Source organism: Melospiza melodia, chromosome 1 (assembly GCF_035770615.1).
Source record: "Melospiza melodia melodia isolate bMelMel2 chromosome 1, bMelMel2.pri, whole genome shotgun sequence".
Lineage (NCBI taxonomy): Eukaryota > Metazoa > Chordata > Aves > Passeriformes > Passerellidae > Melospiza > Melospiza melodia.
The window spans coordinates 27,054,434-27,066,972 of record NC_086194.1 but is presented as its reverse complement, the minus strand read 5'-3'; positions in this window follow the sequence as shown (position 1 = coordinate 27,066,972).

The window sequence follows — 12,539 nt, the reverse complement described above, 5'->3', positions numbered from 1 at the left end:
AAATCTTTAATTTAATATGAGTGTTTGTAGGATTGTATAATGGATGGAAGTGCATAGAAAAAGGTATTGATTAATGGCTGTGACAACAAGACCTATAATGGACATTGACAGTGCTCTGGAAGGACTTAATGTTGCACACAATGACAAAGTACAATGAGTTGATAAAATAGTTGTCAACAGAAACAGGGGAGTTCAGACAGAAACATAATGTATTAATTACCCCTAAGTTAAAGACAGGCATCTAAAAGAAATCTCCCTAAAAGCAAGATTTACTACTTAATGAGATAAATTTATGTCCACACTATATTTTTGTGGTTTTTAAAAAATGGCCTGAGTGCTTTTGTTCTATACAAGCTGTATCATCCTTCAAAAATTGTAGAATAATGTTTTCCACTGGGAGATAAATGTGGTGATTTTTTGTCAGGTGTGGTCATGCATAAACTTAATTCATAGCACCATAGCATTAGCAAGCTTGAAGAAGAATTATTTTAAGGTCAAAAATCTTCTAGAAGCACTTCTGTCACACCAATACATACTGCTAAACAATATAAAGAATGGAAATTTCAAATGAAGCATATGACTTTGTCCTGAAAAGAAATATTTCTTCTTAAAAATGAAATCCACTTTCTTAGAGTGGAAATTTTGTACTGAAGAGAAAAGGAGAGCAGAATACAAGACCTTCTTTTATTCCCTTATACCTATACAAATTCCCTTTAGTGTCAATGGGCATACAGTGAATAAAGTATAATGAATAGAGTGAAGTATAATGAATAGAGAATAAATCCTATCATGAATGATTTAAAAATATTATTTTGAGCTAATATACTCTGGAAAACCTTCCTGACAGCCCATTGAAAGTCGAAGAAACTGTAGTTGTGCCACTCCTGTTCTGTTTCCATTGCCTGAAATGCTCTTTTACTATGCTTAATTGACTCTAATGTTCATAGGGAAAGTGGCTGAAACTCCCCTCTGCTGAAATTCACATCTCTAAGGCAGAAAGAACATCAACACTGTCAGTGCCAGTGCTACTTTCTTTGTCAGTTTGATGTGAAATTTAGGTAGACCACAGCTCCTTAGAAGGCAGAAGGCTATACTGAAAATGTGAGCAGCACTAGGAGGCAGATGAGAGCTATAATTTTATTTACAGTCAAAAGAGACATCACTCTGCCAATGAATAAGTACCCATGCCTGCTCTGCCTGTTCAGTGCACAGTCTGAGGACTGTGATTGGTGTAGGTGCCACAAATATATGAGATAAGAAGTGTCAGGTGCCCCATGTCTATCTACCTTTTCACAGAAGCCCTGTCCCCTTCCCAGCAGTCTCAGGGGTCATTTTCCCTGGATGCCATGCCCACAGCAGACACTCCCTGCCAGTTTAGCTCCAAAGGCCCTTCCCCTCTCTACACAGGGGACTGTCGTGTTTCAGCCACCATTTTCAGCCAAGGTGTGTTGTGATGGATCTCCATTTTGTGATAGGTAGCTGTTACTTTGTTAAATATCATCCTGCTCTATGACTTGCTGACCACCATTTCTTGTCATCATCATATCCACATGTTCTCTGAGACTCACTTCCCACTTCCTTTCAACCAGGAAGTGTTCTAAAACAAATATAGGTACTTATGTGTACTATATATATTTATATATATATAAAATATAAATATATGTATATACATATTATATTATATTATAATATATTATATTATATTATATTATATTATATTATATTATATTATATTATATTATATTATATTATATTATATTATATTATATTATATTATATTATATTATATTATATTATATTATATTATATTATATTATATTATATTATATTATATTTTCATACATATTTACTTAAATACACTACATAATATACACATGTGTGTATATATATGTGTGTATTGATCGAACTGTAGAAATTAAATAGATACAGCCATAAAATCATAGGTACAAAATGACTAAAACAGGTTTAATAAGAGCTAATGTAATGGATAATTAAAGTTTAAATACAAATAGAAAGTCATTAAACAAAAGAAGAAAAGTCCTGTGCTGCCACTTTACCAGGTTGCAGTACAAGCCATGGCATATCTCAAGTGTAGGGACTTCAAGGGAGTGGATGGGTGGTGAATGAGATAGGGGACAGGGCACAGACAAGCTGGAATATGTTCAAGGACTGCAGACCCCTTTTATGAGGCTAAAAAGATGCCCCTGTTGCAAGCTTGGAAAGATAAAACCAATCCAGTGAGCTGGAGTTGGAGATCCCTGCATTCCAACAGGATGAACATGCAGATTTAGTGGGGCAGACTTAGGCCTTTGCATGGTGCTACAAGGCACAGGCAAAGCTGTCTGAAAAGAGAAAACCAGAAGAAATGCTAACTTCAGAAAAACCTGTATGTACAGATAATAAGAAAAAGGCACAAAGGGACTCTCCTGCTTTCTTTTGCTGTTTGTCCTGACATTTTCTTCTGGCTTAAAAGTATCTTCACTGGCTGGGACAGTGAAGAGATTTAGCATTGGGATGGTCTTCAGTGTTATAATACTAAGTAAACCATGCTCTTGGTAGTTAAAATTCACTGCATAATCTTTTGTTTCCAGAAATTCCAGCTATGCAAATGCAAATGTGTGTAAATAATCAAATGCACATTCCAATTAGATCAAAACTATCTGCCCAAAACTTAACTTTGCAGGTTTTGCTGGGTGGCAATAAAATTTATCCAGAATTACTAGATTTATGAGCTGTTGGAGTGGTCTAAACCAGCTAATATATCTCTACAGAGCCACTCAAGAATCCATATGCCAAGATGACATCAATACCAATGCCATTGATAAAATAGCAATAGGTTCTTTCCTTTCACAGCATAACATCCTAGAACTGAATGCAAACTTTCTTGGTCAGAGTTAGGCTACCTAGAGTCCACCAGTGAAGATTCTTCCTTTCCATGATTGGTGAAGCCTTTTGTAAACTGAGACTCCTACTCCTACTTGATTTGCAATGGAGAGCATCTGGAGTGTGTCTGAAATAATAATTATCTTCTTCTGACACATTTATGAGTTTTCCCTTCATTAATTTTTATCTGGGAAATATTCACTGCTATGGTAGGGTAGTTTTAGAACAAACACCTGGTTTTTACAACTCTTATCAGAAATTTGCAAGGTTTCAGGCAGGGAACAGCTTAAAATTAATGAAGTGAAAAGCTTAACCCTTTGGGCCTCCTTTTGATGTGTCTCAGCAATACCCTTTCCAGTAGCTTTGAAGGGTAATTTTTTTCCTTTTTTTCCTCCATATATGTTATTCTCCCTCAGTGACTCGCAGTTCACAAGCTGCCATAACTTTCTGCAAACTGGAGGTAGCAGAAAGTGAAATATCGAAAAGAAGTCATTTCGCTGGAAAGATCTGAAACCTTTCCCATGATTCAAAATTTATTCCCAATTCACTGTTTTTCTGAATGCAAAGAAACAATGAATTTAGCATCTTTGAACCCCCCTGTGGTCAAGCCTCTATACATTTCCCTGTATTCCTGTTAATAACCTCTAAAAAAGAAGCCTTGGTATTTTTTTAAGATGGTTCACAACATCTGGCAGCAGCCATTAAAGTTATCTAGACTACCTCCCTTAAGTCAGTAAAAGGAACTGTGTGAAAAATGCAAAACACTTATTGTGTGAAGGAAACAGAATTTACCAAAATTATTTATCAGCTCGTAAAATAACAAATATATTTGTAAAGCACACTAGGAAAAACCTGAAGCTGACTGAATAAGCACTTTTTTTACTTCAATCACCATGTAAAATATACAAAGACTGCAATCTCTCCTAAAGAGAGAATCCTTGACAAATAGAAGTATGGAACATATTAAATTGATATAAGTTTTAATGCGTACAGTCTCATAATACAGCCAAATTATCATAGTGTTCAGCTTTCAACTTACTTCTCATATTTATTACACACATAAATATATATTGTTTCATGCAAAAAAAAATCAACAGAATAAACCCTTTGATTTCCTTAACTCAAACCATCATTTTTAGAGTTAAGGTATAAATCATGACAAAACTGACATTTGAGGAAGGACTAAAAACTGCTTTGGTGACAAAACAGGTTTTCATTATCTCTGAGTCATGGTGCAGGATCTTTCTGAGAGCTGTGAGAGATATTGTGCATCCTGCTTTGAGGAACTCAACTTGTTTTTGGCTTTGTGTTTGGATAATATTTCTCAATTTCTGTAGCTGATAGTTTTTGTTTTGACATTTTCAAATTACAAGTTTTGACTTCAAAATGTCTCTTTCCAAAATTTATCTCTGAAAATCTCATGAAAAAGTAATGGCTGTCTTAGCTCTCATGCACGCTGTTAATATATTTAGTTAGCACAAGGAGCTGCAGTTCTAGCATGTGCTAATCTTCCTACATCTAATTTTCATGTTAGCTGATAATTTTAAATTTCAGAATACATTTTTCTCTGTTTCCTATAAAATAACAAGAAAGAAAAATATAGAAGAAAATAAGAAGAAAAGAGTAACCTCTGTAATCAGTTGACACATCTCATGCACTACCAGCACAATAAAAAACCAAAGCAATGAACGCTGCTATTCATAAAGGATTCTTTTAGTCCTGTGCAAAGGTGCTTTGTGTCTTCCACAAAAAAAAAAAAAAAAAAAAAAATTCAGCCTTTAAAAAAGGTTTGTGTCTTTCCTGTCCACAGATATGTTGTTATTAAATTAAAGTCAGAAGAAATTCTCATTATTGTTAAATGAATGAAATTCCACTCATATGCAAGAAGTCTATGTTCATATACCAGGGTAAGTCTATCTCTCAAGTCAAATTTATTAAAAAATCTTCTAGCATGAAAAAAAATCTGCTTTATCCCAACTGTGACATACTTGACTATTTGCAAAAGTAAAAGACACACATTTTGCCTTTTATGTAGGAAATGTAGATGCAAACATTCTACTTTTAAGAATTTAAAAGAAAAATTTTAAAAATCCTAATGTTGCATTATTTTTTTTAATTTAATACATATGGCATGTAAAATGGTTCATTTTTAAAGCCTACTTCAATGACAAAGATTGAACAGCTTAATGTCATAAATGTAAGTTCCTTGCTTGAACTGTGAACAGAAGAATTTACCCTTACTAGATCAGAACTTTACACCAAAACTGTAGACCTGCATACTTAAAAAAACTAACTTTTAAATTTTATTGTTCCTGCTACCGGACTTGCTTTTAATTGTCCTCTTGGTTCACTGAAGTACTCTAAACAGAAACACAAAGTCCTGAACATGCTTATGATTGGATAGCACTTCTTAAGTTGCTCTTCTTAGGGAATGAGAGGGTTTATCCCCAGCTAATGATTTTCAAACATACTAAATAATTTAGCCAAATCTTGCAGAGATCTTGAATATTTCAGGAACTGTATAGGATCTTATGGAAATTTGACTGTGTGGTTCTATTTTACTTATGCAAATTCCATTAAATGTTTGAACTAATAATTTGGTCACTTTGAACTGAAACAGAAGTTGATAATGTCGTGCTACAATTCCACCTGCTTATTTTAATGCCAGGAATTTACAAGCATAATCCTATTTGTTTGGGATCAAGTCCCAGTGGACTGATTGTGATTGTGAACCAGCTGTTTTATATATTTATCCTTAATTTGAAAATATGTGAAATATTTTTTTAAGAATGTCTAACTTAAGACCATATGTATGATCATATGAATGTTAGTGTTTTGTGAGATGCTCATGAATAATTATGGCAATAACCATAGTCAAATTTTGATTAAAAATTATTATCTCATCTGCAGAAAAAAAGACAAAAATACATTTGTGACAATCAAAAAACCCAAAGATCAGAGAACACTGATTTCTACCTGAACTAGCAGTGTTCATGGCTTGATTGACTGAATGACCTAGTATAATTCCATCACTTCGCTTCTCTTTGCAAATCTTTGTTTATACATAAAACAATACGCTTCTAAAGTTAAGACAGTCAAGTTTCATAAATTAGTTTTAATAAAGATCAAACCATAAATGTTCAATTACTTATCTTGTTCTCTTTTATCTTTCTATTTCCATGATAATAAATCAGAGATAGTTGTGCACATATCTATTCTGCTACATCAGGTGAAAAGATGGTAGAAGATAGTGCAGTTATCTGTTAACCATGCCCTGTAACTCTTATGCAGGTTCAGGTAACACCCCCAGTGCTCAGTCTTATACAAAGTGGTAGCAAGATTAAGAAATAAGTAAACACTGATAGAGTTCTCAACCAAAGACCTGGTTTCAGGAGGCAGGTTAGACTTACAAAGACCTCATCAAAGCTCATTATGCTCAGGCTATCAGTAGTTGACCTAACTAGATCAATTCTGGGTTTTGAAAAAGCCGTGTTGCAGAATGCACTGTAGTACAGGGAGGCACAAACTACTCTTAGAAAAATTAGCATTGCAAGACTTGCATTTCTTGCATATAAATGTGTGCAACACAGTAGGGTCACAACCAAACATATAAACACTAAATCCCTGTGTGGAGGGAAGGGGTGCCATCCAGAGTGACCTTGGCAGGCCTGAGAGGTGGACCAGTGTAAAACTCATGAAGTTCAACGAGGTCAGATGCAAGGTCCTGCGCTGGGACAATCCCAAGCACAAATACAGGCTTGGCAGAGAATAGATTGAAAGCACCATGTGGAGAAGACCTAGGGTGGTTGGTAGACGACAAGCTGGATGTGATCTGGCAGTGCACACTTGCAGCCCAGAAAGCCAACACTGTCAAAAGGTCAAGGAAGGTGATTCTACCCCTGCTGTGCTCCAGTGAGACTGCACGTGGCATTCTGTGCCCAGCTCTGGGGCCTGCAGCACAGGAGCATGCATGATGTGAGTGCGAGTTGCAAAGTCCAGAGGAGGCCACAAAGGTAATTGCAGGGCTGGAGCATCTCTCCTAAAAGAAAAGGCTGAGGGAACTGGGGTGGTTTAGCCTGAAAAAGAAAATGCTCTGGGAGACCTTATGGCAGTTTCCAGTGCCTAAAAGGAGTCTGTAAAAACCAGGAGAGAGACTTTTTGCAAGGTCATGTAGCTGCTGGCTTTAAACTGGAAGAGGGTGCATTTAGATTAAATGTTAGGAAGGAATATTGGAATTATTAGGAAGAAATTGCCCAGAGAAGCTATAAATGCCCCATCCTTGTAAGTCTTCAAGACCAGGTTGGATGCAACCTTTGAGCAACCTGGTCTAGTGAAAAGTGTCCCTGCCCATGGCAGGGAGACTGGAACTAAATGATCTTTAAGGTGCCTTCCAACCCAATCCATCTGATGAATCTATGATTTTATATAATTTGCTTACAGAGTGATGAGAGGAGGATGCAAAAGAATAAATATGTGGGAGCTAACAATGCCTACCAAGAACTACTCTAGCGAGAGCAAAGAAAGACAAAGAGGATAAAGTGTTCAGGATGCAAACTCTGGAGATATTTCCTGCTCAGATGTCTTGGAAAACTCTATATTAATTTTATTACAGACTACCAAGAAGAGACAATTCATGAAAACACATTTTTACAGGGCTCTGTTTTCAGTTTAGTTACTGCATATGAAAATTTCAGAGGTTTTTTCTTTTTGGAATTTTATAGAAAGGAGGGATAACAAAAATATAAAGTGTTTTGTATCAAGTGCTTCTTTACAACCCTCTCAGCATAAGTCAGCACAGTGACACTCAGCTGCACATAGCTGAAAGCATATATCAACAGAAATAAATACATGTTCCAGAGCACAATTACTGAAATTATTAACTTTGTTTTAAACAGATCTTCTCAATTTTATTTATGAAAGGCCTTTTATTTTTTATTAGATTTCTCTTGTCTTCTTTTCTTTCATATTTGTTGTGATTCACTGCTTAACAGTTTAGAAACAAAATTTTCCTTTTCCTTTGTTCACACACCATCTGAAAAGTGGGATTTTTTAAAAGCACTGAGTATTGACCCAACTGTGTCTATTCATGCCAGTATGAGCCTTACCTCTGACTCTGGTTGAATGGATTTTTTTTTTTTTTATATTTATTGTTTGCCTTTCCTTCTAATTGAAGTTCTTTCAAAAAAGGGCAAAAATTTTCTGTGAGGGAAACAAGGTTGGAAAGAATGGATTCAACAAAAATTGGGCATTTCAGGACTAGAAAAGTAAAGAAGAAGGAGCTAGGAACAGTGGTAGCATGCATTCTATGGACCAAGTAATAGTATTAGAAATAAGTGTAAGTGTACTCTTCTGAATACTACTTATTTCCCAACCTCGTTTCTCTACTCTTTGTGCCAGAGATTCTTCAGGTGATTAGCAAGTTTTCTGTGCCTATTTTCATGGACATCTTTTGCCATTGCCAAATAAATAGTAACTTTCCAAACCCAGTATTTCTTTTGCACAGCAGTAAAATTTCCAACACAGTGCAAGCCCAGTTTCACTTTGAAACATGTAGATACCATTAAATTACAAACTAATAATATTAGGTTAGAAAAATACAGATGTGTTCAAAGTTCCACAGATGTAGTAATGAAAAAAAAAAACTTGAAAGATTATAACAATTCCATTGTCAATAATTTTCTTATTGATCACAATGAAAAGATACTTTAGGAGCAAATTTTTGCTACGAATGGGAGATTACTGGTTCTAAAAGTTTCCTTCTAGTCAAAAATGAAATCAAAATATCTTGTCCTGAAGATGTAAGATGCTCAGACTGCGTAAAAACAAAGTCAATTTTCAAGTGGTGGTATAAATTAATTTGGCGTATACTCTGCTCTCCAGTAATCTCCCATTTGTAACATAAATTAGCTAATTTATGCTAGGGCTGATGAGGAAAACATCACATGAATGATATTCTGAGAGAAAATTTATTTTTCACAAAATTTAAATTTTCTGTAAAACTTTGTTTTGAGAAAAAAAGTTAATTTATATCTGAAAATGAAATTGAGCATTGAATTTTCAATATATTCAGTCTCTAATTTTAATTTTTTTCATTGCTGAAAGACCTCAAGAGCCCCAGCCAGATTTCTCTAAAAGTAATAGGTTCTGCTATGCATAGACTCATTGCCTTGAGGATTTATATGTCCCAGAGAAAACTGGGATATACCCAGTTAAAAGAACAATGGGCAATCTCATACCACATTACAAGTCTGCTAAAGCTGTTGTGTGCATACCTTTGCCTGGACTAAAGAAAGTTTAGATTCAAGATTCTCCTCAGTCTTATTTGGAGAGACCTGGCATGAAAAATTGTAATGAGAAAGAGGCTGTGCACAAATGTTTCCTGCATGTAACATATTCTTGCTCAGGACCACTTCCAATACATTTTCAGTGTAGTTTTGCTTTAAGATAATTCTGCTTTCTCACTTCTTCAAATTTCTGTTCTCAGGAAAAATAAAACACATTTTGGTGCCTTTAGTTTTGCTTTGGAGTAGAGTTGTCATACTCATTACAATGTGTTTGTAGCTAAGAAGAAAAGTATGTAACGTTAAGAAATCCTCTAGCAATATGTACAAATAGGATAAAACTCCAGTTATTTAAATCTTGAACGCTGGCTCTTAATTTTAGCAGCAAATATATAAAGCTTTTCCCTCTATTTTGAAACGTTATATACTAATCAGATTATGGTTCTCAAATTTATTCTAATCAGAGTTATTGCATTATAACTCTTGATACTTATTTTAAACCCCAAAGAATTTGTATATAGTTAAATTCCTTTATAATTTTCTTGTCCCTCATAAATAGGAAATATACCATTAGCAAAGAAAGCTGTTTCATGAAGTCCATGTGGTGTAGAATTGCTAAAAAATCTGAGTTATCACTTATAAAGTATATTAAACCAAAAAGAAAATTAGGCATATGAATTATGAGGAATAAGCAGAGGAAGTGAGGCATATAAAGAGAATAATATTTCATTGTTATTAAATATAATTTATTTTGAGTGGTTGTTTTGGGGTTTTGGGGTGATTTTTAGCAAGGCATCATGAGATGGCTAATAAGAATAGGTTTAAGAAATATAAATTTTCATAATCGGGTGAAAGAAAGATCAAAATGCCTAATATACTCAAGCATGGACACAAACTGTTGACCATACTAGGTTTCTGAAATAACTGCAACATGAAATCAAAGTTTTAGTAAAAAGAGTTTAAAATTAAGTCAGGTCAGCGGCACTGTTGCACAACAGTGGAATGACAAAATAGTACCTGCATTTAAGAAACTAGTATGAGTTATAACACACAAGATATTAGTATATGTCACACAGTAAAGTTTGGTATAGAATGAAGATAAATAGAAGAATAAAATGCTGATTTACAAGAGTGAGTTCATGACAGAATAACTGGGTAGATTTCTCTGAGCAAATGAGTAGCTTTCTACAGAGACAAAATTTATGTTGGCTGTTGATAACTTGAGTCTATCATTTGATACTGGTGGCCATATGGGAAACAATTAGGAAGCCAGAAATGCTGGTTAATACAAAAATAATAAGCTGAACAAGCAACCAGTTAAATGAAGAGCTGTGAGGCTAAAGAAAAAATAATTAAGCTATTCAACTTTTAATGGTAAATAATCTGGAGTACATTTCAGTACATAAAAATGAAATATAGGAAAACCTGAGTGGCCTTGATGAACAAAGTCAAATGAATAATGTTTGAGTTTTCCTTCAGTTGAATTTAGCTGGCCTAATCCTGTAATATTAAAATACCGAGTTAATACCAAAAGTCATGTCTAGATTCCATCTAAATTCTAAGAATATATATTGCCCTAAGTGGTTTTCTTGCATTTCCAACTACAATTTTTTTTTAATTATACACAGGATGAGGCCCTGCTCAATGACAGACAGATGTTTTTTCCCCTTTCACTGCAAACCCAATGGCTATCACAATTAACAAATGTATTAATAGCCAGGTCTTTTGAAGGGGATTTGAACTTGAACTCTTCATGTCCTGTGCAAGAATCCTCTTCTCCCACTTTAAATTATTTTAGGATATCACTTTTGAACTTTCTTAAATGACTATATGAAAGCGATTAAGATGAAGACTTTAGCTGAATCCACCCATATCACAGAATCATGAGTTGCAATGGACCCACAAGTATCACTGAAGTTCAGTCCCTGTCCATGCACAAGACAACCCCAAAAATCACACCCAGCGCCTGACAGCATTGCCCAAACAGTGTGACCACTTACCAGGACCATGTTCCAGGGTCTGACCAGCTGCTGGGTGAAGAACCTTTCTCTAGCATCCAACCTAAATCTCCCCTGACACAGGTCCTGTCTCTGACCACGAGACAGAAGAGATCAGTGCCTGCCCCTCCTCTTCCCTCTCGAGGAAGTTGTGACTGCACTGAGGTTCCCCCTCAGTCTCCTCCAGGCTGAACAGACCAAGGGACCTCTGCTGCTCCTCACATGGCTTCTCCTTAAGGTTCTTCTTTGGACACTCCCTAATAGCTTTGTTTATATTACACACCCGAAACTGCCCCTAGCACTCAGGGCAAGGCCACCCCAGCCCAGAGCAGAGCAGGACAATCCCCTCCCTTGCCTGGCTGTGCTGTGCCTGATGCCCCCCAGGACAAGGGTGGCCCTGCTGGCTGCCAGGGCACTGCTGACTCATATTTAACTTTCTGTCAACCAGAACTCCCAGGTCCCTTTCTGTGGCACTGCTCTCCAGCCTCTCATTCCCCAGTCTGTCTGTACATCCAGGGTTGCACAGAAGTGGTTGTGATAAAAATACAGTCCCACTCTCCTTGTTTGCTAGTTTTAGGCAGCTGCAAGCTAAGCTGGTGTGAGCTGGCCCTTTCTGCTTTCTGTGACTTTGAAGATGCCAAAACTTCCCTGCATACTGTTATTGAAGCTGATGCACTACCTGCAGATTCCTGGATCTCTGTCTGATGTCTGTTACCTGTCACTGTACTGAAACTAGATGACAATTCTTTAGGAACTGAAGTCCAAGGTGACTTAGACTCATCCTGAACTGACAAGGGGATAAACAAGAAAACTGATTTGATTTTCTACCCATGGACCACAAGGCATGTGCCATACATAAAGTGTTATAAAATGAAGCCACTCAACCCAAATGCCTTTTCTGTGTCTGTGGAAAGGATTATATGAATGCTAGCAAAGAGTACCAAACTTTAACAGTACTTTTTGCCTTTATAGCCATCCTAAAAAATGGCTACTGTCCCCATATAAATATAAATATTTGTGAAGCAGGACAGGAGACTGCCTTTCCTATGGAAATGGTGATATTGTCTCTATACTTGGTGGGAGGGAGAGAGGGAAGAAATCTGTTGCTGGGACATTTGTCTTTCAAATGACCTTCTTGTAGTCATATCGAGATATCTAGCTCCATTGTGGAAGAAAACAAAACAAATTAGTTGTAACAAGAATCAGTGGTGTGGAGTGGGAAATGTGGGCATGGTTTATAGTGTACTACTGAGTTTCATTAAATTGGCAGCTTTATCTGATTTCTTTTTCTTAGTTTTAGTAACTACTTCTACTGTTATGTTTGTATTCAAAGAGACAAATTGCTCTGAGGATAAATTAGGTAATTTAATATTTTTTA